Raw genomic sequence first — 27,991 nt, 5'->3', positions numbered from 1 at the left:
GTTACTGAATGTTTACTACATGCTAGGTTTTGTGCAAAATGCCTTATTTTATTTAATCTTATCTTCACAGCAGTTCAGTGAAGTACACATACTTAGTGTTGCCATTATTACCACCAGAACCCAAACCTTAAGGAGATATGGAAAACTATTCAAAATCACATGACTTGTGTTGCGCTAGAATCCAGACTGAGACTTTCTGATTCCAGTGCTGAAGCTCTGTACTTCTGTGTTGAACTTACATATCCAAAAGCTTTCACTACATTGCCATATATCTTGATTCTGCCCCTGTGGTCAGAACATTCTGATCGATAGCTTTTGTATTTTCTGTGTCTGGCGTTCAGTTTTGAGTTGAGCTCTCAAACTCTTTCTTAGAGTAGTTGTCTTCAGCTGGGGTATATATTTACTTGAGGATTCATGGAGACATTCCAGGGTTTTGCATGCCAAAGTAGGATTAATGGTACTGATTTAGATGCTCTATATCCATGTTGACTCTTCCCTAAAATGGCTGACTGAGAGTACTTGCAGTATGCTGAGCCTCCTTTCTTACCTCTCTGTTCACAACTTGCTTTTCTCCTACTTGACAAAGACAGTCAGCCATGCTTCTCATCCATTGCAAGTCTTGTAATTATTGCCTTGGAGTAAAATCTCTGGGTCACCAAATACAGGAACCATTAAAACATCCTTAGCTTCTGGATGAGGATTTGAAAATAGCTAAATGAAGAGAACTTTGGTAAGACTCATAGCTGCTTTTTCTAGGATTCTGTATCTTATTTTTTAGAATCAACTTGGTTGTTGTATCCCAGGCAGTGGTGGTGGGGATTTACAAAGAATTCAGGTTAGCACATGTATTTAGTTTGAAAAATATATTTCATGACCAGAAGTTCTTTTACTTGATTTTTTAATTTGACAAGTAGGACTGGCTTAACAATTGGATTGCCTGGTGGCCATATTTCATTGAATGGATGAAGTCTGTAGTTGCCAGGGTTTAAAGATTATATTTAAATATATATATATATATATATATATATATATACACACACACACACACATATATACTGTATTGGAGATTATATCCTCCCCCTTCATTAAATTTAAGACATCAACTTAGGGGCTGGTGCTGTGGCATAGTGGGTAAAGCCACCACCTGCAATGCCGGCATCCCCTATGGGTGCTGGTTGGAATCCTGGCTGCTCTACTTTCAGTCCAGCTCTCTGCTATGGCTTGGGAAAGCAGTGGAGGATGGTCCAAATCCTTGGGCCCCTGCACCAATGTGGGAGGCCCAGAGGAAGCTCCTGGCTCCTGGCTTTGGATCAGCGCAGCTCCTGCCGTTGTGACCCTCTGGGGAGTGAACCAGTGGATGGAAGACACCCCCCACCACCACCTCTCCTCTCTCTGTGTAACTCTGGCTTTCAAATAAATAAATAAATGAATCTTTTTTTTTTTTTAAAAGATATCAACTTAATAATGTCACAGGAGAACAAGATATTTCAAATTCTTTCAGAAGGTGTATAAGCAAAATTTGAAGAACATGGTGTTAGGTCACTGCATCTATCTTAGCTATCTCACACCAGTCTAGCCTCCCTTTCTCAAAAATAGACTAGAATCATTGATGGTCTTGGGAAGGAATTAGGACTTATTTCTCCCAAGTATTTTACATTAGAGTGTTGTCTACTGAAAGTGCTTTAATTAATCCCAGTTGCTGAGTCACCTTCCTTAAAAGCTGCTTTTTAATGTCACACAGGTATTGATTCTATAGGACACTGGTGCCTTTTGAGTCTTTTTGTTCTAGAGCTTCTTAATTACATTGAGACTCAATTTATATTAAATATTAAAATATATTTCAAGTTCTATTAGAGAAGTTGATGAATATTATACTATATTGAAGGAGATGAAGAAATGTCCAATATTAGGATCAAACAAAAATATATTAGAAAGGTATTTAACATTTATTATAATCTTATTTGTTGGTGAAACCAATGTGATGATTATTAAGAGGAAGTTGAACAAAATTATTTATGTTAAGATATATTTTAAAATTCTATTTGAAAGACAGAGTATCAGAGAGCAAGAGAGAGAGAGAGAAAGATCTTTCACCCACTGGTTCATTTACCAGATGTATGCAGTAGCCAGGGCAGGGCCTGGAAGAAGCCAGGAGCCAGGAAATCCATCCAGGTCTCCTACATGGGTGACAGGGGCCCACTTGGGCCATGATCCTCTGCTTTCTCAGGTGTGTTAATAGGAAGCTGAATTGGAAGCAGAGCATCTGGAACTTGAAGTAGGTACTCTGATATGGGCTGTTGGCATCACAAGTGGTGGCTTAACCTGCTGCACCACAGTGTTGGCCCCTGAGCAAAACTTTTTATGCCAAAATCTGTTTAGGTAAACCAAAATAATACTTAATGTAAGAAGTAAGAATAAAGAAACAAAAACAGCTACCAGGAATACATAAAACCCAAGATTAGGGGCTGGCACTGTGGTATAGCAGGTAAAGCTGCCACCTGCAGTGTTGGCATCCCATATGGGCACTGGTTTGAGTCCCAGCTGCTCCGCTTCTGATCCAGTTCTCTGCTATGGCCAGGGAAAGCAATAGAAGATGGCACAAGTCCTTGGACTTGTGCACACATGTGGGAGACCCAAAGGAAGCTTCTGGCTCCTGGCTCCTGGCTCTGTATTGGCCCAGCTCTAGCTGTTGCAGCCATCTGGTGAGTAAACCAGTGGATGGAAGACCTCTCTCTCTCTGCCTCTATCTGTAATTCTGCCTTTCAAATAAATAAATAAATAAGTAAATAAATAAATCTTAAAAAATATCCAAGGTAGACAAGCAGCTATATAAGAAAAATTTATGTACAGTGGAACCTAAAGTCTGAGGTTGGATACTTTGGTGGGCCAGAATCCTGGAAAGCAGAGATAATATGGTAGGTGGACATAGTGCTTTGGTGCATAGAGTGAGAAAAATAACCATCATTCTCAAGGCATCAGATTCCTACCTGAGTTTATCCCCCAGATCATGTACTATGCTCTCCTTCATTTCACAAAAACCTTGAGGGATTAGAACCAATGTTTGCCTTAAGAGGTTCTGCTTCACTAGCAGGGTATATCATTTATTGATTCTGAGGCTGTCTGGCCTAGTTCAATAACACATTCAAAAAAATTTTTTTAAGTGCCCTTGGTTTCACATCAGTATATTTCTTTTTTCTTTTCTTTTCTTTTTTTTTTTTTTGACAGGAAGAGTGGACAGTGAGAGAGAGAGAGAGAGAGAGACAGAGAGAAAGGTCTTCCTTTGCCGTTGGTTCACCCTCCAATGGCCGCCGCGGTTGGCACGCTGCGGCCGGCGCACCGTGCTGATCCGATGGCAGGAGCCAGGTGCTTATCCTGGTCTCCCATGGGGTGAAGGGCCCAAGGACTTGGGCCATCCTCCACTGTACTCCCTGGCCACAGCAGAGAGCTGGCCTGGAAGAGGGACATCCGGGACAGGACCGGTGCCCCGACCGGGACTAGAACCCGGTGTGCCGGCGCCACAAGGCGGAGGATTAGCCTAGTGAGCTGCGGCGCCGGCCCACATCAGTATATTTCTTAATGCACATTCCTTTTCTCATTTTTTGTGTGACTATTTTTATTTTCTTCCTCATTTTAACAAACTTTTTTAAAAAGTTTGTTTATTTGAATGGCAGAGTGATAGAGAGAGAGAGAGAGAGATCTCTTTGGTCTGCTGGTTCACTTCGCAAATGGCTGCAACAGCCAGGGCTGGACCATGGCAAAACCAGGAGTCAGGAGCTCCATCAGGATCTCCCATGTGGGTGGTAGGGACTCACACACATGAGCCATCATTGACTGCTTTTCAGGTACGTTAGTAGGGAGCTGGATTGGAAGCATGGAAGCAGAGCAGCTGGAACTCAAACCAGCACCTCGATATAGGATGGGTGTCTCTAATGGGGTCTTAATATGCTGCGCCACAATGCAGACCACAACAAACCTTTTCTTTTCTTTCTTTTTTTTTTTTTTCTTTTTTTGACAGGCAGAGTGGATAGTGAAAGAGAGAGACAGAGAGAAAGGTCTTCCTTTTCCGTTGGTTCACCCCTCAGTGGCTGCTGCTTCTCCTGCTCTCCCATGTGGGTGCAGGGCCCAAGGACCTGGGCCATCCTCCACTGCACTCCTGGGCCACATCAGAGAGCTGGACAGGAAGAGGAGCAACCGGGACAGAAGCTGGCGCCCCGACCGGGACTAGAACCCGGTGTGCCAGCGCTGCAGGCGGAGGATTAGCCTGTTCAGCCGCGGCGCCGGCCCAAACCTTTTCAATAGCCTTTTAGTGAAGAATTTTCCTTAAGATTCCATTATTTTTGTGTGCTGTGCTCTACCTGTGATGGGTTATTGTGTCGCCTCTTCCTCACCTTAAGCAAAGGCGTGACTTAAAGAACACCTCCACTGTGTTCCCGTAACACTTACCATGTGAGGATTCATGGCGGTGTATAATTTGAGTTTCTCAGCCAAATTGTGACAGCCTTGAGACAATGTGAATATCATCTGTGTTTCTTTGGTGCTTTCCTTAAGTGCTTCACACACAGTAGACATATCATGCTTGTTGATTAGATGAATAGATGAATGAACATCAAAGATTTAAAGAGAAAGAAGTACAAAAAAAAAAAAGTACAAAAACAACATTACCCATTTATACTGTGCTTATTATGTGGTATGGTAAATGCTTTGTGTGTTCTACTCATGGAAACCTTACAACCACCCCATGAATCACTTGTCGGGTTTCTTTTTTTCATAAGTTAAAGACAAGTAGAGTGGCTTGGAAACTCAGCTTTAATTCATTCTTAGGTGAAAATACAAAGTACGCTTTATAGTAGTCTGTTTGACCCACTCTGAGTGGCATTAGAGGATAGTGGTTAAGACTGGAGACTAGAGCTAGACTACTTCACATTCAAATCCTGACTCAGACTCTGTTAAGCTGTGGGGTTTATTAAGTATGCCTTAATTTGCTGATTTGTAGAGAGAGACTGTAATAAAATGAACCTCATGTGATTGTTGTGGCGACTGAGAAAGTGTGCAGCTTGCTGAGGCAGCACCTAACAGGAGTAAACACCCAACACAGGTTCACTTATTACTGTTTTCTAAGTGATTATGTTAACTCTTTTTTTTTTTTTTAACTCTAACACCAATGTTGTTTTAAAATTGTTTGTTTGAGAGGCAGAGAACCAGAGAGAGAGAGAGAGAGAGAGAGAGAGAGAGAGAGAGAGAGACTATCTCCTATCTAGTGGTTCACACTCCAAATCCCTGCAACAGCCAGGGCTGTCCCAAGCTGAAGCCAGGAGCTGGGAACTCAGTGCAGATCTCCTATGTGAGTGGCAAGGACCAAACTACTTGAGCCATCATTGCTGCCTCCCAGGGTGTGCATTAGCAAGAAGTTGGAATTGGGAGTGTAGCTGGAACTCAAACCCAGGCACTCTGATATGGGATATGGTCATCTTAAGTGGCAACCTGGCCACTGCTCCAAATGCCTGCCTCTTTTTAATAATTTTTATTTTATTTGTTTTATCTATTTGAAGTGAGAGTAGGGAGAGAGAAAAAATGATCCCAGGTGTCTTAACCGCTAGGCTAAACACCGACCCTTAGTTAAATGTTTAAGTGTAGAAACTGGCTGACTTCTCCGTTTGCTTGTTCATATAGAAAGGTTTCAGGGAAGCATTTTCTTTATAAGATTTAAAAGTTATTTTCTGAGTCCAGCATTGTGGCACAGCAGGTTAAGCCCTTGCCTGTGACACCAGCATCTCATACGGCTGCCCCACTTCCAGTCCAGCTCCCTGATAATGTGCCTGGGAAAGCAGCAGATATGGCTTAAGTGCTTGGGGTCTTGCAACCATGTGGGAAACCAGGAAGAATCTCCTGGCTCCTGGCTTTGGCCTGGCCCAGTCCCAGGCATTTCGGCCATTTAGGGAGTAAACCAATGGATGGAAGATCCCTCTCTATCTCACCTCCCTCCTTCCCTCCCTCCCTCCCTTCCTCCCTCACTCCATCTCTCTCTGTGACTTTGCCTTTTGAATAAAATAAGTATTTTTCAAAAACTTATTTATACCCTTTGAGTAAAATGTCAGTATTGTTAATTTAGGGAAAACAAAAGATCATTCTTTGTTTCAGTGACTTTGTTGAGATACTAGGATGGTTTTTGATTTATGTTTTTAAAAATTGAACAAAAATTTATTTCTTAAAGGATTAATTTCTTAAAATTGAAATTTTTAGTGATGTCAGAAAAGAGTGACCTAAGTCTCAAATAGAAACAATTAATAATAGGTAATATCAGTTGATGGGTTTTTTAGTTTGCTTCCATTTGCACATCAGTATTCTGAACAATGGAAGTTTTTTTTTCAGGGTTCTTAAGACTCTAAAATAATGGCCGGCGCGCGGCTCACTAGGCTAATCCTCCGCCTTGCGGTGCCGGCACACCGGGTTCTAGTCCTGGTCGGGGCACCGATCCTGTCCCGGTTGCCCCTCTTCAGGCCAGCTCTCTGCTGTGGCCAGGGAGTACAGTGGAGGATGGCCCAAGTCCTTGGGCCCTTCACCCCATGGGAGACCAGGAGAAGCACTTGGCTCCTGCCATCGGATCAGCACGGTGCACCGGCCGCAGCGCGCCAACCGCGGCAGCCATTGGAGGGTGAACCAACGGGAAAAAGGAAGACCTTTCTCTCTCTCTCTCTCTCTCTCGCTGTCCACTCTGCCTGTCAAAAAAAAAAAAAATCTAAAATAAGATTAACTTGGAGCCACTGTAATGAAAAAATCAGCAGTGTAGTTATAAACAGTAACTTTGTAGGTGAAGTGACCATGAAACAAAGGTATTTTGATATTTTAATAAGTAAATTTCCTTGAATGAAATCTGAGAAGGTGCCACCTCGGGATGGGTGTTTGGTACAGTGGCTTAAGTTGCTGCCTGAGACACTCATATCCCTTGTCAGAGTGGCTGCTTTGAAACCTGGCTGCGCGTCTTCCAAGCCAGCTTCCTGCTAACGTGCATCCTGGAGGCGGCAGAGGATGGCTCGCTTACTTAGGTCCCTGCCGCTGAAACAGAAGACATAGATTGAGTTTCCAGCTCCTGGCTGCAGCCTGGCTCAGCCCTGGCTGTTGGGGGCATTTTACGGAGTGAACCAGTGGATGGAAGATAGACCTCTCTCTCTCTCTCTCTCTCTCTCTCTCTCTCAGATAAGATGGGAAAAAAAAGCACCTTAGAATGAATTTTATTTTATTTTTTTTGACAGGCAGAGTGGATAGTGAGAGAGAGAGAGAGAGAGAGGAAGGTCTTCCTTTTTGCCGTTGGTTCACCCTCCAATGGCCACCGCGGACAGCGCATCTAGCTGATCCGAAGCCAGGAGCCAGGTGCTTCTCCTGGTCTCCCATGAGGTGCAGGGCCCAAGCACTTGGGCCATCCTCCACTGCCTTCCCGGGCCATAGCAGAGGGCTGGCCTGGAAGAGGGGCAACCGGGATAGAGTCCGGCGCCCCAACCGGGACTAGAACCCGGTGTGCCGGCGCCGCAAGGAGGAGGATTAGCCTGTTAAGCCACGGCGCCAGCCTGAATTTTATTTTTTAAAAAAAATTATTGTATTTATTTGAAAGGTAGAGTTACAGAGAGAGAGAGAGGGACACACAAACACACACACACACACAGCGAGCAAGCAAGAGAGACAGAGATCTTCGTCTGCTGGTTCACTTCTCAAATGGCAGCAGCAACAGCCAGGACTAAGCCAGGCCGGAGCCAGGAGCCAGGTGCTTCTTCTGGGTCTCCCATGTGGGTGCAGGAATTTGAGCACTTGTGTGGTACTCTGCTGCTTTCTCCTGTGTATAAGCAGAGATCTGGATCTGAAGTGGAGCAGCCAGGACTTGAATTGTTCCTATATGGGATGTTGGGGCTGCAGGCGGCAGCTTAACCCTCTATGCCACAATTCCAGCCCCTTAAAATGAATTTTACTTACAATGATGACTCCTTATAGAGCTTCCTATAAAGTTCCTAGTCAGCTCCTTCAAAATCTTGGTGAAAGAGCTCTTTCTCATGTGCCTGGAATGTGCACATGTTTGTGAATGGCAGCCCAAGCAAAGAGGCACAAAACAGAGATTAGGGGCTGGCGTTGTGGAGTAGTGGGTTAAGTTGCACTTGCACCATCTGCATTCCATAGAGGCAGTAGTTTTCTAGAACTGGCTGTTTTACTTCTCTCCTTTATTTATTTATTTATTTATTTTTATTTCTGATCCAGCTCTCTGCTTACATGCATGGGAAAGCAGCAGAAGATGGCCCAAATACTTGGGCCCCTGCACCCACATGGCATACCAGGAAGAAGTTCCTGGCTCCTGCTTTTGGACTGGCCTAGATCTAGCTATGGCAGCCATTTGGCGAGTGAATCAGCAGATGGAGGATTTCTCTCTCTCTCTCTTTCACTCTGCCTTTCAAATGAATAAATAAATCTTTAAAAAAAAAAGCAAAGGTTACTTTTATAAATTGCTTCTGCATAATATGGCTAGATTGGAGGACTGTGTTTTTCCCACTGACAGGTGTGTGTAATTCCCAATGGCCTTCAACCAGCAATAGGCCTATAGTCTTACAACATATGACGTTTAGGGTATTGTTCCACTCTTGCAGGGATTTTTTTCTTCTCTTAGGAAATTCAAAGAAAGAAATATACCAGTGCATTGAGAAAGGTGGTCATAGATGAGAAGGCTCCAGTTCTGTAACTGTGAAAGGGGTTTTGTGAGCATCTACCTTTCTGTGAAAGCTGACAATGGTGCTACAGGTTGTTTGACTCAACCCTTTTACTCCTGTACAGCAGTCAAACATGAGGCTCTGTTTCTTAGTTACATCAAAGTCAAGATTTTTGTCTTAACCTTAAATATGTTTGAACTCTTATTCTAATTTAGGTTTTGTTTCTCTGAAATGACTTTTTTTCCTGCATATATGTGAACTTACAGATTTGGGGAGAGAGTTCCTACATTGCTAGTTTTTTACTTCTTATTTAAAAAAAATGATTATTTACTGATGACCAAAATATCATTAAATATTTTTTAAAGATTTATTTGAGGCCGGCACCACTGCTCAATAGGCTAATCCTCTGCCTGCGGTGCCGGCACCCGGGGTTCTAGTCCTGGTTGGGGTGCCGGATTCTGTCCTATGAAATCTTTAAAAATCTTATTGCAAATTCTTTTTTCTTTCTTTCTTTTTTTTTTTTTTTTGACAGGCAGAGTGGACAGTGAGAGAGAGAGAGACAGAGAGAAAGGTCTTCCTTTTTCCCGTTGGTTCACCCTCCAATGGCTGCCACGGCCGGCGCACTGCGCTGATCCGAAGCCAGGAGCAGGTGCTTCTCCTGGTCTCCCATGCGGGTGTAGGGCCCTAGGACTTGGGCCAACCTCTACTGCACTCCTGGGCCACAGCAGAGAGCTGGCCTGGAAGAGGAGCAACTGGGACAGAATCCAGTGCCCCTTATAGCAAACTTTTTTAAAAAATTAAAAAATTGTGAATGCCAGAGAGGGGGTGATGGTGAGAGGGAGAGAGAGCTCTCATCTATCTGCTATTATATTCCCCAAATGCACACAGTAAATGGTACTGGACAGCCTGTAGCCAAGAGCCTGGTTTTCCTATGTGAGTAGCAAAGTCCCAAGTACTTGTAACCATCACCTGCTGTCTCCTAGGATCTGCCTTACCAGGAAAGTGGAATCGCAGAACGGGAGCTGCGACCTGAATCCAGGTACTCCAATCTGAGATTGGATGTTCCACATTGTGTCTTTTTTTTTAAAATTTTTTTTTTGACAGGCAGAGTTAGACAGTGAGAGAGAGAGACAGAGAGAAAGGTCTTCCTTCCGTTGGTTCACCCCCAAATGGCTGCTACGGGCTGTGCACTGCACCGATCTGAAGCCAGGAGCTGGGTGCTTCCTCCCAGTCTCCCATGCGGGTGCAGGGCCCAAGCACTTGGGCCATCTTCCACTGCTATCCCGGCCACAGCAGAGAGCTGGACTGGAAGAGGAGCAACTGGGACAGAATGCGGCGCCCCAACCAGGACTAGAATCTGGAGTACCAGCGCCGCAGGCGGAGGATTAGCCTAGTGAGCCATGGCTCTGGCCTACATAGTGTCTTAATTCCTGTGCCAAATACCTGCCCCTAAAAACTTTTTATTTAACATTTTTTTGGTCTTTGCAAAGTATTTTATTAAATATTTTTACAAAGCAATATCCAGTGAGAGTATGGGTGGAGGGCAATAGGGAAAATCACCATGTTTCCATATTTGTATGTATTAAATGCATAAAGTTGTATTACTTAAGTAAAATAAAAATGTAAAAAAAAAAAAAAAAAGCCATATCCAGACTCGATATAGCTGCTAAGGAAACATTGTTCCACTGTAGGAACTGGAATGGTGGGTGGCTCAGGCTTCCCAGCCTTCTGTTCTCAGATAGGTGTGGTAGGCACTATTTCATCTTTTGGTACCATGATGCTAATGTGGCCAGACAGGGGGCTTTTTAGGACCAATCTTAACAGTTGCATCAACTGTAATCAATAAAGTATGATTTTCACTTTAATGTCCAGCACACCTGTCTGAGCAGCTCATGGTGGTGTCAACATAGAAGTTAACAGGGTCCTCACTGTGGATCATTAGGCCATTCACATACTTCATGGATTGAGACCTTTGTCTTTGGAATTTCCTAGGCACCATGATCTCACAGCCCTTGGCGCCATTCTCCATGATGGTCGGGAGAACCTCATTGCGGTCCCTCCGTACAGCAAACCCTCATAGGATTTTGTAGCACAGAGACTGCCTGGGCAGTAGAGACCTCCTGTAGCCACCTTTTTAGCATAAAGTTCTACTGTGCCTTCTGGGAAGCCATACCTCTTCTGAATTACTGCAGTCAATTCTTGATTTCCTGACTATTCTCACCAGGGGCATTCTGTGTCCTGGTGGCTCAAATAATGATTTCTTTCTTGGTTGGTGTAACTCAGACTTCAACTCCTGAATGAGAAACTCATTCAGTTCAGCATTTTTTTTTTTAAGATTTATTTTATGTATTTGAAAGTCAGAGTTACACAGAGAGAGAGAGCGCTTCCATCCACTGGTTCACTCTCTAAATGGCCACAACGGGCAGGGCTGGGCCAGACTGAAGCCAGGAGCCAGGAGCTTCTCCTGGGCCTCCCACATGGGTGCAGGGGCCCAAGCACTTGAGCCATCCTCTGCTGCTTTCCCAGGTGCATAACATGGAGCTGGATCAGAAGTGGAGCAGCAGGGACTTGAACTGGCTGGAATTATGGAATGCTGGCCCCATAGGCAGTGGCTTTACCAACTACACCACAGCACTAGCCCCTCAGTTCATCTTTGGAGATACTATCAGATAACGAACTTCTTATTCTTGGAAACCAGCACTGCCATTTTGCTGTGTATTTGTAAGTTTTTATTTATTTGTAAGACAGCGCGAGTGTATTCTATCTCCCATTCACTGATTCACTCCCCAAATGCCTGCAAAAAGGCCTGGATCTGTGCCAGGCTGAATCCGGGACAGAGGAGCTCCATCTGGGTCTCCCACATGGGTGGCAGGGACCCACATACATAGCCTATCACCTGTTACTTCCCAGAAAGCACATTTGCAGGAAGCTGGGTTGAAACAGTGGTGGGACTCCAAATGGAAAGTGGATGTCCAAAGCAGCATACTAACCTTCTGTACCGCAATACCCACCTCTCGTACAACTTTATTAAAATATCACTTATATGCCACAAAATCCATCCATGTTAGGTGTATAATTTAACAATTATTAGAGGAGAAACAAAATGTTGACACACTAAAAAAAAATTAGACTGATTCTGGAATACTTTAAGGATACCAAAAGCCATAATTGTTACACCTATGAGCATTTTTCTCAGGAAACAAAAACTATTTCTTCTTAAAAATGTGCTATATCATTTGCCTCCTGACAATTTCTTGATTTCTTGATTGTTTCTAAGGTAAAGATGTAGGACAGGGCTTCAATCCTTTAACATAAAGGAAAGCCCAGAGAAACTGGAATTTTTGGCCTATGCTGGGAAAGTAATTTCTCTAGACCTAAAGTTAACTACATTATTCAGTGTCTTGTTCCAGCTGTCTCTCATCATTCACCAATAAGCTTGTGTTTAAAAAATCCTCCTGATGGTTGAAAATTCATTTACTGCATATGTTTGATAATAGTAACTTTGTCATATGATATATTTGCAGAAAGAAAGATATAAATAAGCAACAGTACTTTGCTGACTAGATTTTATTTTCTTATTGTTGACATCATTTGTATTTTGGCAAAAAGAAATTGGATCTCTTATAGAAAAATTCTCTCTGAACATTTGCCAGAATCAGTTTACTGTCATCTCTAGTTAAAACAGGTTTTCTTTTTTCAAACTTAACATATACGTCCTTTTTTTACATAACAGATGGGAAAGATCAATGAGCTGAGAGAATTACAGGTTTTTTTTCTCCCCTTCTCTATTTGATCTTTGATCTTAGGACAACTTGTAACCCTGCAGTAATCTCCCAAGAGATTTGAGAAAATATTTTGTAAAACAAAATTATGAGACTATGAATATATGATTGATGTTCTCAAAGCATTCTGTCAAATATGAAGCAAATGCTTTTAAGAAATCATTATTAGCTGTTATGTGTTTTTTATTAGACTGAGTTCTCAATGTAATTTATGTATAAATGCATTATTACAGTTTAGTTTTGAATTTATTTTACTGTTAGTGAAATAATGAGACTTTTCTTGATGATGTATCAACAGCTGGAAAAAATCACATTAACGAACAGCCAAAGCTCCCTAATTAGCTCTTTTCCTTTTTTTTTTTTTTTAGTTTTTATTAATATAAAGAGAATAGATTTCATGTGTTTCATAGATAAAGTTCTAAAAAGATAACTTACTTCCCTCCATCCCCTTCCTTCCTTCCTTTTAACTTTTGCAAAGACAAACTTTGAATCCCTTCTAAATTGCAAGCTTAATTCACCACTAACCATAGTATTCAACAAGTAAAAAAATAGGAAGACCGCAGTTCCTTAAGTGTATAAATAAGGGCTAAAAATGACAGTCATATCACAAGATGTCCATTTTATTCCTATACATTTTTTTGTATTCTATATTAACTGCCACATATCATAGAAAACATATGATATTTTGTTTTTATGGGACTGGCTTATTTCACTAAGCATAATAGTTTCCAATTGCATCCATTTTGTTGTTTTAATATTTAAAATTATATTAGAATACTTTAATTTGGAATTGGAACTGTTATTTTTAAGTTGACGTTTCAGTAAACTTTTAATTTCAGTCTTTTAACAAAATATTCAGGTATTCATAACAAAATTATGGGACAGAAAGAGCGTGGCTTATAACCTTAAAAATGACAAAACGAAAAGGAAGCTGACTGACTGCAATTTCATGACTTGCAGATTTTGAGGTTTTTGAATCCCAAAGAGCTGAGGTAACAGAGTAGACAACTAGCTTGAAGTCTAAGGAGAGACAGATGCCTTAAGGGGGAGTTTTGAATATTTGTGAACATGGGGCAGACACAGTTGTACATTGGTATCAATTCAGCTAGGATGCAGTACAGAATTGTTAGATGCAGAATGTGGAAGAGGCTATAGATATAGGAAGAGTTCATACTCACTTGTAGACTTTCTCCACTATTTTCCCAGGTGCTGCCAAAAAAGATAGGTGAGGTTCTTCAGAAACCATCCTTTGCTGCTACAGGGTCAGAGAGAAGAGCATGGCTATGGATGGAGCAAAAAAACCTTCTTTTTTGTCTTTTCTTTGTCTCTATTGAATGAAAGCAGAAATGGGGTAAAAAAAAAAATCACTCATCTTCAGGGTACTCTCAGAGAAAGAAATTACTAATAAAGAAAGGTGACAGGTGAAAATTCACCCTGTGGTGTTGGATTGCAATCAGAATTATCAATATGGGGACTGGCATTGTGGTGTAGCCAGTAAAGCCACCAACTGCAATGCTGATATCCCACATCGGCACTGATTCATATCCCGGCTGCTCTACTTCCTATCCACTTCTCTTCTAATGACCTGGGGAAAGCAGCAGGAGATGGCCCAAGGGCATGGGCCCCTGAAGCCCATGTGGATACCTGAATGAAGCCCCTGGCTCCTGTTTTCAGCCTGGCCCAATTCAGGCTGTTGTGGCCATCTGGAAAGTGAACCAGTGGATGCGAGATATCCTTCTCTTTGTTACTCCCTCTCTGTCTTGCAAAGAAAGAAATAAATATTTAAATTTATTCATATGAATTCATTCTGAGTATTTTTAAAAAAGATTTATTTTATTTATTTGAAAGAGTTACAGAGAAAGGTGGAGGCAGAGAGAGAGGTCTTCCCATCTGCTGGTTCACTCCCCATTTGGCTGCAACGGCCGGAGCTGCGCTGATCCGAAACCAGGAGCCAGGAGCCAGGAGCTTCTTCCGGATCTCTCATGTGGGTGCAGGGGCATAAAGACTTGGACCATCTTCTACTGCTTTCCCAGGCCATAGCAGAGAGCTGGATCAGAAGAGGAGCAGCTGGGACTAGAACTGGCATCCATATGGGATGCTGGTGCTTCAGGCCAGGACGTTAACCCGCTGCGCCACAGCACCTGCCCCCATTCTGAGTATTTTTTTTTTTTTTTATTTGACAGGTAGAGTTATGTACAGTGAGAGAGAGAGAGAGAGAGAGAGAGACAGAGAGAAAGGTCTTCCTTTTGTTGGTTCACTCCCCAAATGGCCACTACGGCTGGTGCTATGTCTATCCGAAGCCAGAAGCCAGGTGCTTCTTCCTGGTCTCCCATGTGGGTGCAGGGCCCAAGCACTTGGGCCATCCTCCACTGCCTTCCCGGGCCACAGCAGAGAGCTGGACTGGAAGAGGGGCAGCCGGGACTAGAACCCAGCGCCCATATGGGATATCGGCGTCACAGGCGGAGGATTAACCAAGTGAGCCACTGCACCGGCCCCCTGAGTATTTTATTTATATATATATAAATAGACACTAACATAATTACGGATGTATGTGTATGTGTGCATTATTATTTGTACATATATTTCCCATCTGTATTCACTGAGATCTCTAGAAACAGAGATAGCTCAGTTGCAGTGAGCCCAGTTGCAGTGAGTACTCCTGATTTCTCTGACACTGAAAAACCTGACTTTCATTATCTACTGTACTTAATTTTTCAACTGTAGTAAATGTATAGTTTCATAATTGATAGCCTATACTTCTGTGAGAAGCAAATTTACTAGTATAATACTTGTATGTAGTTCTTTTTGTCTTTATCTTTTTTTTTTTTTTTTGACAGGCAGAGTTAAACAGTGAGAGAAGGAGAGACAGAGAGAAAGGTCTTCCTTTTTTCTGTTGGTTCACCCCCCAAATGGCTGCTATGGCTGCCACGCTGCGCCGATCTGAAGCCAGGAGCCAGGTGCTTCCTTCTGGTCTCCCATGTGGGTGCAGGGCCCAAGGACTTGGGCCATCCTCCATTGCCTTCCCGGGCCCCAGCAGAGAGCTGGACTGGAAGAGGAGCAACTGGGACAGAATCCAGCGCCCCAACCAGGACTAGAACCCGGTGTGCCGGTGCCACAGGCAGAGGATTATCCTAGTGAGCCGCAGCACTGGCCTGTTTTTATCTTTAAAATATGCAGTCAAAATACTGTATATGACATTCTGATAAAAAAAGCCAGACCTCCTTGCAGAAGTGGTTGGTTTTGGGGCTTGAGCAGAAAAAACTCTTGTATTGAGCCAGAAGCAGCGTATATTGCTGGGAAATTTAAAGACATTCTTAAAAATGGGGACATGGGGTAAATGGGCACAGAAACCAATCTGAAAAAACTCATTGGCCAAAACTGGAGCAATTTGAACAGGAAAATAAGTCAACAGTTTTATGTTATAAACAACGGGATAACATAAAATCCTTAAGCCTATACTCATATAAATACTAATTGAATGAATAACTAAATGGGAGTGAGAAGTAGTGTACAGAAAAATTTGAGTTAATAGGGGTAGAAGGAGTGAGGGAGTAGAAAGTCACTATCAGAACACAATAGTAATGGTACAGGCAAGATCTACTTAAAGATGGTAAAATTGGTAGTCAAAAGTCTGAGAAAATTGGATATTTGCAGCATCTGAAAGTCTCTGTTTCTAGGATGTTAATTACAAGAGAAAGAAAGTAATTTTACAGTGAAGAAACCTGGCAGATATGGCCTTGATCAAGAGAAGAGCTCATTTATGGTATACTTGTTAAAAGGCATAACCTAATAATCTAATCATGATAAAACATCAGACAGTAAAAATAACTGGCCATTATTCTTTTGTTATCAAAGACAAGGAAAAATTAGAAATTCTCAAAAGTTGGAGGAATTTCAGAAGAAGGGACACCTAAATGAATTATGGAGTCCTGAGAAAAGAATAAGGACATTACTTGAAAAATGTTTTGGGTGAAATCTAAGGTTGATAGAATTGCATCACTGTTTGTTTCTTGGTTTTAATAATTACACTATGGTTCAGTAAGATGTTAATGTTAGAGGAAGCTGCGTGAATAATTGGAATTCTTTTTATTATTACTGCCACTTTTACCAAAGTTTAAAGTCATGTAAAACAAAAAGTTAAAGGGAATAAAATTGTAGGCTACTCCCAACCCCCTTGCCTGGGATGGTCTGTAAAAACAAAGCTCCTGTCTCTAGTTACTAGAGATTTAAGTCTATAAAATTCTAGTTCACTTAAGGAAAACTAGATTCTTTTCCAACTGCCTATTGTTGTATAATTTTCTTAAAACAAGGAAGCATGGTTCATAAATAGGTTTTCCCCTGAAATGTTTTAGAATCTTTACCTTTTATCTCTCAAATGGGTGAAGGAAATATGAACATGTATCTATTACAAAAAAGCTTCTATTATTTAACAATTTTTTAACATGGTATCTATTTTCAACCTTTATTTTCGTTACTAATTCAAGCAATGTTGAATAATAACTATGTGACAGTTGTGCTGAGATCCATGTACAAAGACCCACCCTTGACACACTTGAAGTTATTTGGGGAATGTAGGAAAAACTGTTAATACAGTTAACATTCTATTTATTATTCTGTGTCACATTCTAATTTATATGGCTTCACTAAGTATGTTTTCTCTTTCCTTATACCATCTGCTAGTAATTCTTAACATTTAGTCTCAACACTGTTACTCTCCTTCCTCCCCAACCCTTTCAAGCTGTTTTGGATTTCTCAGTAGTTCTTGATGGTTTTCCTAACTTTGAGTAAGAGTGGTGACTCTTTATTTATCCTGGCAATAATACCTTATCTAGTATTACATTTACTCAGAATACCTCTTGCCCTTAACGCCAAAGAAACTTTGGAATATAAAAGGTGCTCACTTAAAATTGTGCTGATTTTTTTGTTTGTTTATTCCATGATGTACTCATGGAATATGAGAGTAATTTATCAAACTTGTTGACTTTCATGGTATAAGAAAGTAACTCATGGAGGCTGGTGTTTTGGTGTTTTCGTTAAAGCCACAGCCTGCCATGCCAGTGTCCCATATGAGTGCTGGTTTGCTTCCTGTTGCTCCATTTCCCATCCAGCTCCCTGCTAATGTGCCTAGGAAAGCAGCAGAGAATGGCCTGAGTGCTGGGCCCCTGCACCCATGTGAGAGACCTAAAAGAAGTTCCTGGTTTCTGGCTTTGGCCTAGCCTCAGCCCCAGCTGTTGAGGCCATCTGGAGAGTGAACCAGCAGGTGGAAGATCTCTCTGTCTTTCCTTTTCTATCTCTAACTCTGCCTTTCAAATAAATAAAATAAATATTAAAAAAAGAAAATACATTATGAAACCTGTTTACTCTTTTTGTAGAAAAATGTACATATACAAATTCTGTAGTAATTTCAGATAATCAGAAATACATTCTGAAGCTTACCCATTGATCTAGGGATCTAAGGATCTAAGAATTCTGTTTTGGCCAATTAATGTATTCATGAAGGTGAAGCCTTCATGACCTAATACCCTTTTAACTTCCTTACCTTCCTAAGAGCAGGTGTCGTTAAGATTCGCACACACCATATTGCTGTTTTGGGGTTCATTTCACAACTGTATTTCCTGACTCCAGCTTCCTGCCAGCACAGACCCTGGTAAGCAGCAGGAATTACTTGATGGTTCAAGTAATTGGGTTCCACTCACCTGTATGGAGACCTGGATTGTATCCCTGGCCCTAGGCTTTGTCCCTGATCCGTCCTAGCTGTTGTGGGCATTTGGGAATAGAATAGCAGATAGGAGTTGACCGGCAGAAGGTGGGATGCTTTCTTTGGCTCTCTCTCTTTTTCTGTCTCTCAAAAAAAAAAAACAAAAACAAAAGCAAAAGGGGCCATGCCTTCAGTCTTACTACGTTGGGACTACATTGGGAATTTTCAACATGAGTTTTGTGAGGGACAAACCATTTCCAAACCATAGCAGGGGGTGATGGTGCTAACTCAAACATTGAAAACCTACCAAGAGTGAGAGAGTGAGAGTGAAAGAGAGAGAGAGAAAGAGAAAAAGAGAGAGAGGATGGAAAGAAAGAACTGTAGACTGTTTTGGCACAGCAAGATCAATGTAAAATAGAGAATATGATTTAGAGAACAACGTGTTACCAGTTTGGCAGCCAAGACCAGCAAGTGAATGCTCTTATTTTCCTTCAGCTGACTGAATGAGGAGTAAATGAAGGATGACAGACCTGGGGAACCTTCTATATTACTTTTGTGTTGCATCTGCAACTGTGCAGTGCAATCAGATTCTTTTACTTCTTCCCACTTTCCATTTTCGACTTGTTTCATTTGCCCCTATGCTATTGCCATGATGTTTGTCTAATTTGGTGTGAAATATGAACCTTCTAATTGTTACTATTTTGGTGTAAAAGGGTTGAGCTGAATTCAGATTACATAAGTTTTTATAAAATGTCTGGTGTGTGACAGATTTGTTGCAATCTTGTTGCATTTATTTTATCTCATTCAACTATTTTTAATTGAATGAGGTTTTGAAATATAGTTGGGGTACAATACCATTTTATTGTGTGGGATAAATTATCTTGAGGAAAGTAATTGGAATTTTAAGTTTACTAATGGAAGGCCGGTGTTGTGGCTTGCAAGGTAAAGCTGCTGCCTACAATGCTGGCATCCCATACGGACATGATTCATGTCCCAGCTGCAATACTTCCAATTCGGTTTCTTGCCAATGGCCTGGGAAAAGCAGCGGAATATGGCTCAAGTACTTTGGCCCCTGCCACCCATGTGGGAGACCCAGATGAAGCTCCTGTGTCCTGGCTTTGGCCTTGTCCAGCTCTGGTCATTACAGCCATCTAGGTAGTGAACCAGTGGGTGGAAGATCTCTCTGTCTGTTGTCTGTAACTCTTTCAAACAAATAAATAATAAAAAAAGTTACTGATGGGGTTATGAAAGGCAGTGGAAGAATGGAATAAAATTTGTGTATGGTAACAAACAGGGAGGCTATTAAGACTGGGAGATAAGGTTGTGTGTATGTTTTGAAAGTCTTCTCTAATGATAAATGCTACTGAGGACACTTTGGCTTACATACAACCATGATGAGTTTATATCTGAAGATGGAGTATTCATCTATAGAAATAAATTGCTTTATTTGGTGAATCTAGGATGAAGGAAATGTATGTTACAGTTGCAGCATATGATTTACTTGCTGGCTGGTTTTATATATATATATATATATATATATATATATATAAAGATTCATTTGTTATATTAAAAGGCAGAAATGTGGTATGGGATTGGGGTGGAGGGTGGGGAGAATGGCTGCAATGGTGGGGCCAGGCCAGACCAAAGCTAGGAGCCTCAAACTTCTTCTGGGTCTTACATGGGAGTACAGGGTCCACCGTCTTCCTCTGCTTTATCAGGTGCATTATCAGGGAGCTAGATTGGAAGTGGAGCAGCCAGGACTTGAACCTCCTTAACTCACTGGGTCACAACACTGACCCTGTGACTTATAATATCTTAAATCCCATTATATGAAACTTTTCTCATTTGTAAGAAATTTGGGGGGCCAGCATTATGACGTAACAGGTAAGGCTGCCATCTACAGTGCCAGCATCCCATATGGGCACAGGTTCGAGTTCTGGATGCTCCACTTCCAATCCAGCTCTCTGCTATGGCCTGAGAAAGCAGTACAAGATGGCCCAACTCCTTGGGCCCCTGCACCTACGTGGAAGACCTGGAAGAAGCTCCTGGCTCCTGGCTTCAGATCAGCCCAGCTCCAGCAGTCATGGCCATCTGAGGAGTGAACCAGTGGATGGAAGAACTCTCTCTCTCTGCCTCTACCTCTCTAATAAATTAATCTTTAAAAAAAAAATCTTAAAAAAAAAAGGAAATTTGGGCCAATCTTGATCTTTGTTAATCATGGATTATGGGTTTTTTGCCTTCTGTCTTTTAGAAGTATGTCAAGAAAAATTTTTTAAATGTTTAAGAAAGATTTTGTTGTATAACAAAGTCTTCTAGCATTTTGAAAACTAAACCTGAAACTGTGAACTAAACATTTTCTTTTGAAGTGAACATGAATAATCTCATTAGAGAGACTCTTTCTGTTACCTGACGTTACTCAGATTACATATTTTTGGTTTTGATAAGCTTATTTTTGGATGATCTCTGTTACTGAGTGCCTGCTAATTAACTTTTTAAAAAGCAGGAATACTATCATCTTTCTACCTCCTGTAAAAATCTTTTTGTGAGAACAAGCAGAGTGATTAACTTTCTAATTGATGTATGGTGGCATAGCTATCTGAAATACTTTCAGTAAAGTAACTTAATTTTTTAAAGATAGCCAAATTAAATATACATTCACTCTGTAGGCTAATTAAAATGAAAGAATGGATATAATTAGAAATTGTTTCTGTCTTTTTATAGGGTATCACATAAATGATAGCCTTGCCATTTACATGTGGTTCAAAATAAATGATTCTGGTAGTTTCCTTGGAGAAAGTGCTAGAGGAGGTAACACTTTCACACCTAGATGGTACTTTAATCTGAGTTTGACTTAACTTTTACATAACTCTTGTATCTCATGTGTAATTATGCAATGAGGTCAAAGTCCTGTATGTATTTTGACCTGCAAGAATATAAATCTTCTTTTGGAGTATAACCAGAGATACAGGTTTTCAGGAACTGAATGGCTTTCTCAATTTTTGTGAGAAAAATAAATTTTCAATGAAATTTTTTTCTGTTATATAATTTAGGATCCTTTATAAGAAATAAGGAACGTAGTAAAATTGAAATTTGAGATCGAACATATTGCAACAGAATTGGAGAGTACTTTATGTAACAGATATACTTAAATTTGCTTCTTCTAGAAAGCGACCATAAAAAAGATATGACCTTATTTGCATACCTTGTTTTTTAAAGACTTATTTTATTTATTTGAAAGACAGAGTTACAGAGAGAGGTAGAGCCAGAGAGAGAGAGGTCTTCCATCCATTGGTTCACTCTCCAGATGACTGCAGTGGCCAGAGCTGAGCTGATCTGAAGCCAGGAGCCAGGAGCTTCTTCCGGGTCTCCTATGTGGGTGCAGGGGCCCAAGGACTTGGGCCATCCTCCACTGCCTTCCCAGGCCATAGCAGAGAGCTGGATCAGAAGTGGAGCAGACGAGACTCGAACCAATGCCTATATGGATAGGATGCCGGCACTGCAGGCAGTGGGTTTACTCTACACCACAGTGCCAGCCACAACGTATTTCTCTTTATCCTTCATATTTTTGGTGCTGTTTTTATCAGTATTTTACTTTTACATGTTATAAATATATTAAAAAGTGGGGTAACATGTTCAGTCTCAAAATACATGAATAAAATACATGAATAAGTACCATCAACCAGAGTTCTCAAAAATTCGTAAATGTTGCCTCATATATTTCACAACGAGATGAAATGCCATGAAAACTAAAGCATATCCCCTGGGATTTAGGTTGTTGATGACTTGGCTGAAAGCGGCAGTGTAAGCGGAACAAGAAGGATGGAGATGGGGAGAATCTGCAAAAGATGCCCAAGAAAGACTGCCCTTGGGCTGAGATGAAGTCACACAGATGGACAGTGCAGTCATCAGGCACAAGGAAAGGAAATCATATCTGACAAGAATAGGCTGTATCCAATCTATAGATACTGACCTTCTACAAAAAGGCAGCACACATTTAAAAATTCCAAACTTAACAGGTAAAACTAATTTGCTCTTTTGTGAAAATTAATCTTCTAAGTATATATGCCAACTTTTAGAGAAAAAGAACCCAATCAGAAATCTGACAAACACACTACCCAGCAAAATTTTTAAAAAGGTATGCAAGGGGCCGGCACTGTGGCACAGCGGATTAAAGCCATGGCCTGCAGCGCCAGCATCCCATATTTATAACATGTAAAAGTAAAATACTGATAAAAACAGCACCAAAAATATGAAGGATAAAGAGAAATACGTTGTGGCTGGCACTGTGGTGTAGAGTAAACCCACTGCCTGCAGTGCCGGCATCCTATCCATATAGGCATTGGTTCGAGTCTCGTCTGCTCCACTTCTGATCCAGCTCTCTGCTATGGCCTGGGAAAGCAATACAAGATAGCCCAAGTCCTTGGGCCCCTGCACCCACGTAGGAGACCCGGAAGAAGCTCCTGGCTCCTGGCTTCAGATCAGCTCAGCTCTGGCCACTGCGGTCATCTGGAGAGTGAACCAATGGATGGAAGATGAAATTAATTTTGTCATTATCATCTTCTTTTTTTTTTTTTAAGATTGATTTATGTATTTGAAAGGCAGAGTTACAGGGGTTGGGGTAGGCTAGAGAGATTTTCCATCCATTGGTTCACTCCCAAAATGACCGTAACAGCCCGAGCTGGGCCATTCTTCAGACAGGAGCCAGGAGCTTCTTCCGGGTCTCCCATGCGGATACAGGGGCCCAAGGACTTGAGCCATCTTCTACTGCTTTCTCAAACCATTGTGCAGAGCTGGATCTAAAGTGGAGTAGCTGGGATTTGAAATGGTGCCCATATGGGATGCTGGCACTGCAGGTGGCAGCTTTACCCACTATGCCACAGTGCTGGCCCCTGTCATTATCTTCCAATAAAGATTCAGTAAATATTTGTGCAAGGGTAAGAGGTTGAGAAGGAAGGAGGGAAGAGATCCTTAATTAATTAGGTGTTCATTCGCTAATTAGGTAGTTGTAGAAATTTGGAGGAATAAAAACTGGTTTCATTCTTGTTTTTTTTTTTTTATTTTTTATTTTATTTTATTTGAGAGAGAGAGTTACAGACAGAGTGAGAGACAGAGACAAAGGCTCCCATCCGCAGGTTTACTCCCCAAATGGCCACAAAGGCCAGAGCTGAGCCAATCTGAAGCCAGGACCCAGGAGCTTCTTCTGGATCTCCCATGCAGGTGCAGGGGCCCCAGTGTCTGTGCCATCTTCTACTGCTTTTCCAGGCCACAGCAAAGAACTGGATCAGAAGAGGAGCAGCCGGGACTCAAACCGGTGCCCAAATGGGATCCTGGCATTGCAGGTGGAGGGTTAACCTACTGAGCCACATTGCTGGCCCCATATCTTCATTCTTAAAATCATATTAAGTGTTAAAGCGGTTATAGATTCATTGCATTGGTACCTTGTGCCTTTTATTACTAATTCTTTATTGGGTTATAGAGATTATACTTTCTGAATCTCATAATGAAGGAATGGGGTCAGGCAACAGCTAAAATCTTTTCCAGCTGTAACACATATATTTAATTATTCTAAACAAGTTCTTAAATTCTTCTTAATCTTCTCTGCAAAACAGCATTTTAATTTAACTTAAATGTGTGGTAGAGAGTAATCATATCATTTTCCTACACAAAAACCTTTGTTGGTTTTCCATTGTCCTATAGTTCTTTGATCCTTGACCATCAAAAGGCCTTTGCATCCTCTCTCTAGTTTTCCATGTTGCTATTCCTTAGTTATGATGTAATTTTTGTATGTCAGCCTGAGTGGTCTAAGGGACATGCACATAGGTGATAAAATACTATTTTTGGATGTGTCTGTGAGAGTTCTGCAGGAAGGATTAACAATGGAATTGGTAGATTTGTAAAATCATCGGTCACTAATGTGAATGGGCTTTGTGCAATTTATTGAGAGCTTTAATAGAACAAAAAGGTACAGGAAGGGTGAATTCATGCATTCTCTTCTTGGATCCACACTCCTGATTTGTAGGCCTTGGGATTCAGACTTGGGCTTACATTGTTCACTCTCCAGTTTTCTAGCTTGTGGACTGGGGCTTATCCATTTGGCTTTCCTGGTTCTCAGACCTTCAGGTTTGGACTGGAACTACACCAGTGGGTTTCTTGGACCTGTGTTTTGCAGATGGAAGTTTGTAGAACTTTTCATTCTCCATGACTGTGTGAGCCCATCTACTTTTTTTTTTTTTAACTTTTATTTAATGAATATAAATTTCCAAAGTACAGCTTATGGATTACAATGGCTTCCCCCCTCCCATAACTTCCCTCCCACCCGCAACCCTCCCCTTTCCCGCTCCCTCTCCCCTTCCATTCACATCAAGATTCATTTTCAATTCTCTTTATATACAGAAGATCAGTTTAGTATATATTAGGTAAAGATTTCAACAGTTTGCCCCCATATAGCAACACAAAGTGAAAAAAATACTGTTGGAGTACTAGCTATAGCATTAAATAACAGTGTACAGCACATTAAAGACAGAGATCCTACATGATATTTTTAAAAAATTAATTAATTTTCTATGCCATTTCCAATTTAACACCAGGTTTTTTTTTTCATTTCCAATTATCTTTATATACCATCTATGTATTTGAATATGTTTTATTGAGAATTATACCGATTTGGGGGGTACCATGTGGTATTTTAATACATGTATACATTGTGTAATGTCCAGTCAAGGCAGATATGTTCAGCTCCTCTAGTATTTAACATTTCTTTATTAGTTACAGGTATCTTATTCATTCTGTTTTTGCTAGAGGACCTTGACAAATGCACTTAGAATATTCCCTACACTGTATCCTAAATACCACATTTTCTTTTTTTAAATTTCCACTCTATTTTAAAGGCTGAAAGATACATGGAGAGAGGTCTTCAGTTCTCTGCTTCACTCCCCAAATGCCTGCAACATTTGGGGCTGAGTCAGGAGTCTAACACCCAATCTAGGTCTCCTGCTTGTGTAGGTGGAAGAGACCTAAGCATTTGAGCCCTCCCCTGGTCCCATCCAGTATACACATTGTCATGAAGTTCTGTGGGAAGCAGAGGAGCAGGGACTTAAACTGACACTCCAGTATGGGAAGCAGACTTCCAATCTGTGACTTAATTGCTGTGCCAAATGGCTATCCCCACATTTTCTTTTCTTCATAATTGTTGCTGTTGTTTCTTCTGTTAGGAATCCCTGTATCCCTTTCCTATTTGTCAGGACTCTACCTGTTCTTTTGTGAAATGCTATGTTCTTTAATAAAACATTTTAAAAAATCTATTCTTTTTCATTATTAGAAAGTCAGAGGAACACAGAGACAGAGACAGACAGAAAGGCAGAGAGAGAATAGCTGCTGGCTTAATGTTTTATTAAACATTTGGGGCTGGTCACACTCCCCAGAAAAGTGTCTTCCCATCTTCTGTCTTGGGGTTGTAAGCCTGGCTGCCACTGTTCTAGAATTCAAATCCAAGAAGGGATGGGAACTCAGCACAGGCTTTACTCCCATTGTTTTCAGTCTTGTGCCCTTCACTCACATTGACCTGTGCTCCCTCCCCTTCCCCACATGCATGCAAGCACAAAGACACTCACACACACACCCCAGGCAGAGTACTTGTGTTTCATCCTCTTCTGTCTCTTTCTAGAGTGGGAGAGGGGCAGTTCCTGGCCTTGCAAAGTAAGAGAGGGTTCTGGGGTCCAATGAATTGTCTGTTATTCTTTGACCAGGTCTTTTAGCCCCCCCATTTTTTTCAAGGTTTTTTTAAAAAAAATTCCTTCATTCTCACTTTCATAGGTTTAGGATGCCACTAATCCTTCAGTCTGAAGGCTCAATTTAGATTTCAGCCTCCTCTTTTTTTTTTTTTTAATTTTTTATTTTTGACAGGCAGAGTGGACAGTGAGAGAGAGAGACAAAGAGAAAGGTCTTCCTTTGCCGTTGGTTCACCTTCCAATGGCCGCCGCGGCCGGCGGGCTGTGGCTAGCGCACCGCGCTGATCCGAAGGCGGGAGCCAGGTGCTTCTCCGGTCTCCCATGCGGGTGCAGGGCCCAAGCATTTGGGCCATCCTCCACTGCACTCCCTGGCCACAGCAGAGAGTTGGTCTGGAAGAGGGGCAACCGGGACAGAATCCGGTGCCCCGACCGGGACTAGAACCTGGTGTGCCGGCGCCGCAAGGCGGAGGATTAGTCTGTTGAGCCACGGCGCCGGCTCATCAGCCTCCTCTTTTTTTTTTTTTTAAATTTATTTTTATTTTTATTTTTATTTTTTTTTTGACAGACAGAGTGGACAGTGAGAGAGAGAGAGAGACAGAGAGAAAGGTCTTCCTTTTGCCGTTGGTTCACCCTCCAATGGCCGCCGTGGTTGGCGTGCTGGGGCCAGCGCACCGTGCTGATCCGATGGCAGGAGCCAGGTACTTATCCTGGTCTCCCATGTGGTGCAGGGCCCAAGCACTTGGGCCATCCTCCACTGCACTCCCTGGCCACAGCAGAGAGCTGGACTGGAAGAGGGGCAACTGGGACAGAATCCGGTGCCCCGACCGGGACTAGAATCCGGTGTGCTGGCGCCGCAAGGCGGAGGATTAGCCTAGTGAGCCGCGGCGCCGGCTATCCTCCTCTTTTTTAAAACATAAAAAAAAACAGATTTATGTATTTATTTGAAAGGCAGAGTTACAGAGAGGCAGGGAAGAGAGAGAAAGAGAGAGAGAGAGAGAGAGAGAGAGAGGTCTTCCATTCACTGTTTCACTCCCCAGATGACTGCAACGGCTGGAGTTGTGCTGATCCGAAGCCAGGAGTCAGAAGCCACTTCCGGATCTACCTGGCATGTGCAGAGGCCCAAGGACTTGGACCATATTTTACTGCTTTCCCAGACCATTGCAGAGAGCTGGATCAGAAGTGGAGCAGCCGGGACTTGAACCGGTGCCTATATGGGATGTCAGCAGTGAAGGTGGCAGCTTTACCACCTATACTACAGTGCCAGCCCCTCAGCCCCTTTTCTTTTTTCATTTTTGGTTTTGAAGTGAGTCTCTGGCTACTTAAGTTAATTTCTAGAATTATATTGTTATATTCTCTCCCATTTTTAAAATTACTGTCTACATATGCACATTGTGCCCCATTCCCCCTTTAAGAAAAATCTTGGTGAGACTTTGAGAGAGCACTGAAGTAGATGACGGTATTCACTTGACCATCTTCCATTGTAAATCTTTCACGTCCTTTCTTCTGCAGCTTGAAATGGTTCTCTTGGTGTCTGTTTAGCTTGTTGTTTCTGTCTCTCTGGTCCAGAAATCTGTGATAAATGTTTCTTCAGTACTGGACAGTTAACACCTATTTATTCAGTATTATGTTCTGGACTCTGGGAATACAGAGATGGATGTGACCCAGTATTTGCCTTTGAAGGATCTCTTGTTCTAGGGAGGAAGAAGACTTAGAGAAGAAAGAAAGAAAGAACTATTAGATGTTTTATATTTATAGACAGGAAGCAGCACAGGTTTCCAAGTCAGCTGCTCTCTTCCACTGCACCTAGCCTTATTTTCATAGCACTACTTGTCTCTTTTTATATTTGTCCCCTTAACTTTTCACAAATTTTCCTCCCAGTCTCCTATGTGGAGTCAGCCATCTTTTTCCCAACCCATAGATTCTGAAGAGCGTTGTGCTTTTTGATTCCTCTGACCCACCTTGCAGATCTCTAACATTGGGTGCAGCTATGAGGCATGCCATGCAAGACTTACTCAGGGGCCGTGTGGCCTGGTTCACTGTCTCAGAAATCATGGTTGCTTTCTTAAATCAGATGTCCAAGAAAAAGCTTACATTTTCCAT

At 41.8% G+C, this 27,991-nt stretch overlaps 1 protein-coding gene and 1 pseudogene across 1 annotated transcript in view; one reads left to right on the top strand and one right to left on the bottom strand.

Moving 5' to 3' along the window:
* The window catches only part of SMYD3 (SET and MYND domain containing 3), an 805,331-nt gene that overhangs the window by 102,232 nt on the left and 675,108 nt on the right, over positions 1 to 27,991 (top strand). The window lies entirely within an intron of this gene.
* On the bottom strand, positions 65 to 27,943 carry LOC133773836 (small ribosomal subunit protein uS3-like; annotated as a pseudogene).

Source organism: Lepus europaeus, chromosome 14 (assembly GCF_033115175.1).
Source record: "Lepus europaeus isolate LE1 chromosome 14, mLepTim1.pri, whole genome shotgun sequence".
Lineage (NCBI taxonomy): Eukaryota > Metazoa > Chordata > Mammalia > Lagomorpha > Leporidae > Lepus > Lepus europaeus.
The sequence above is the reverse complement of the archived record's forward strand: the minus strand, read 5'-3'. Positions and strand labels throughout refer to the sequence as shown.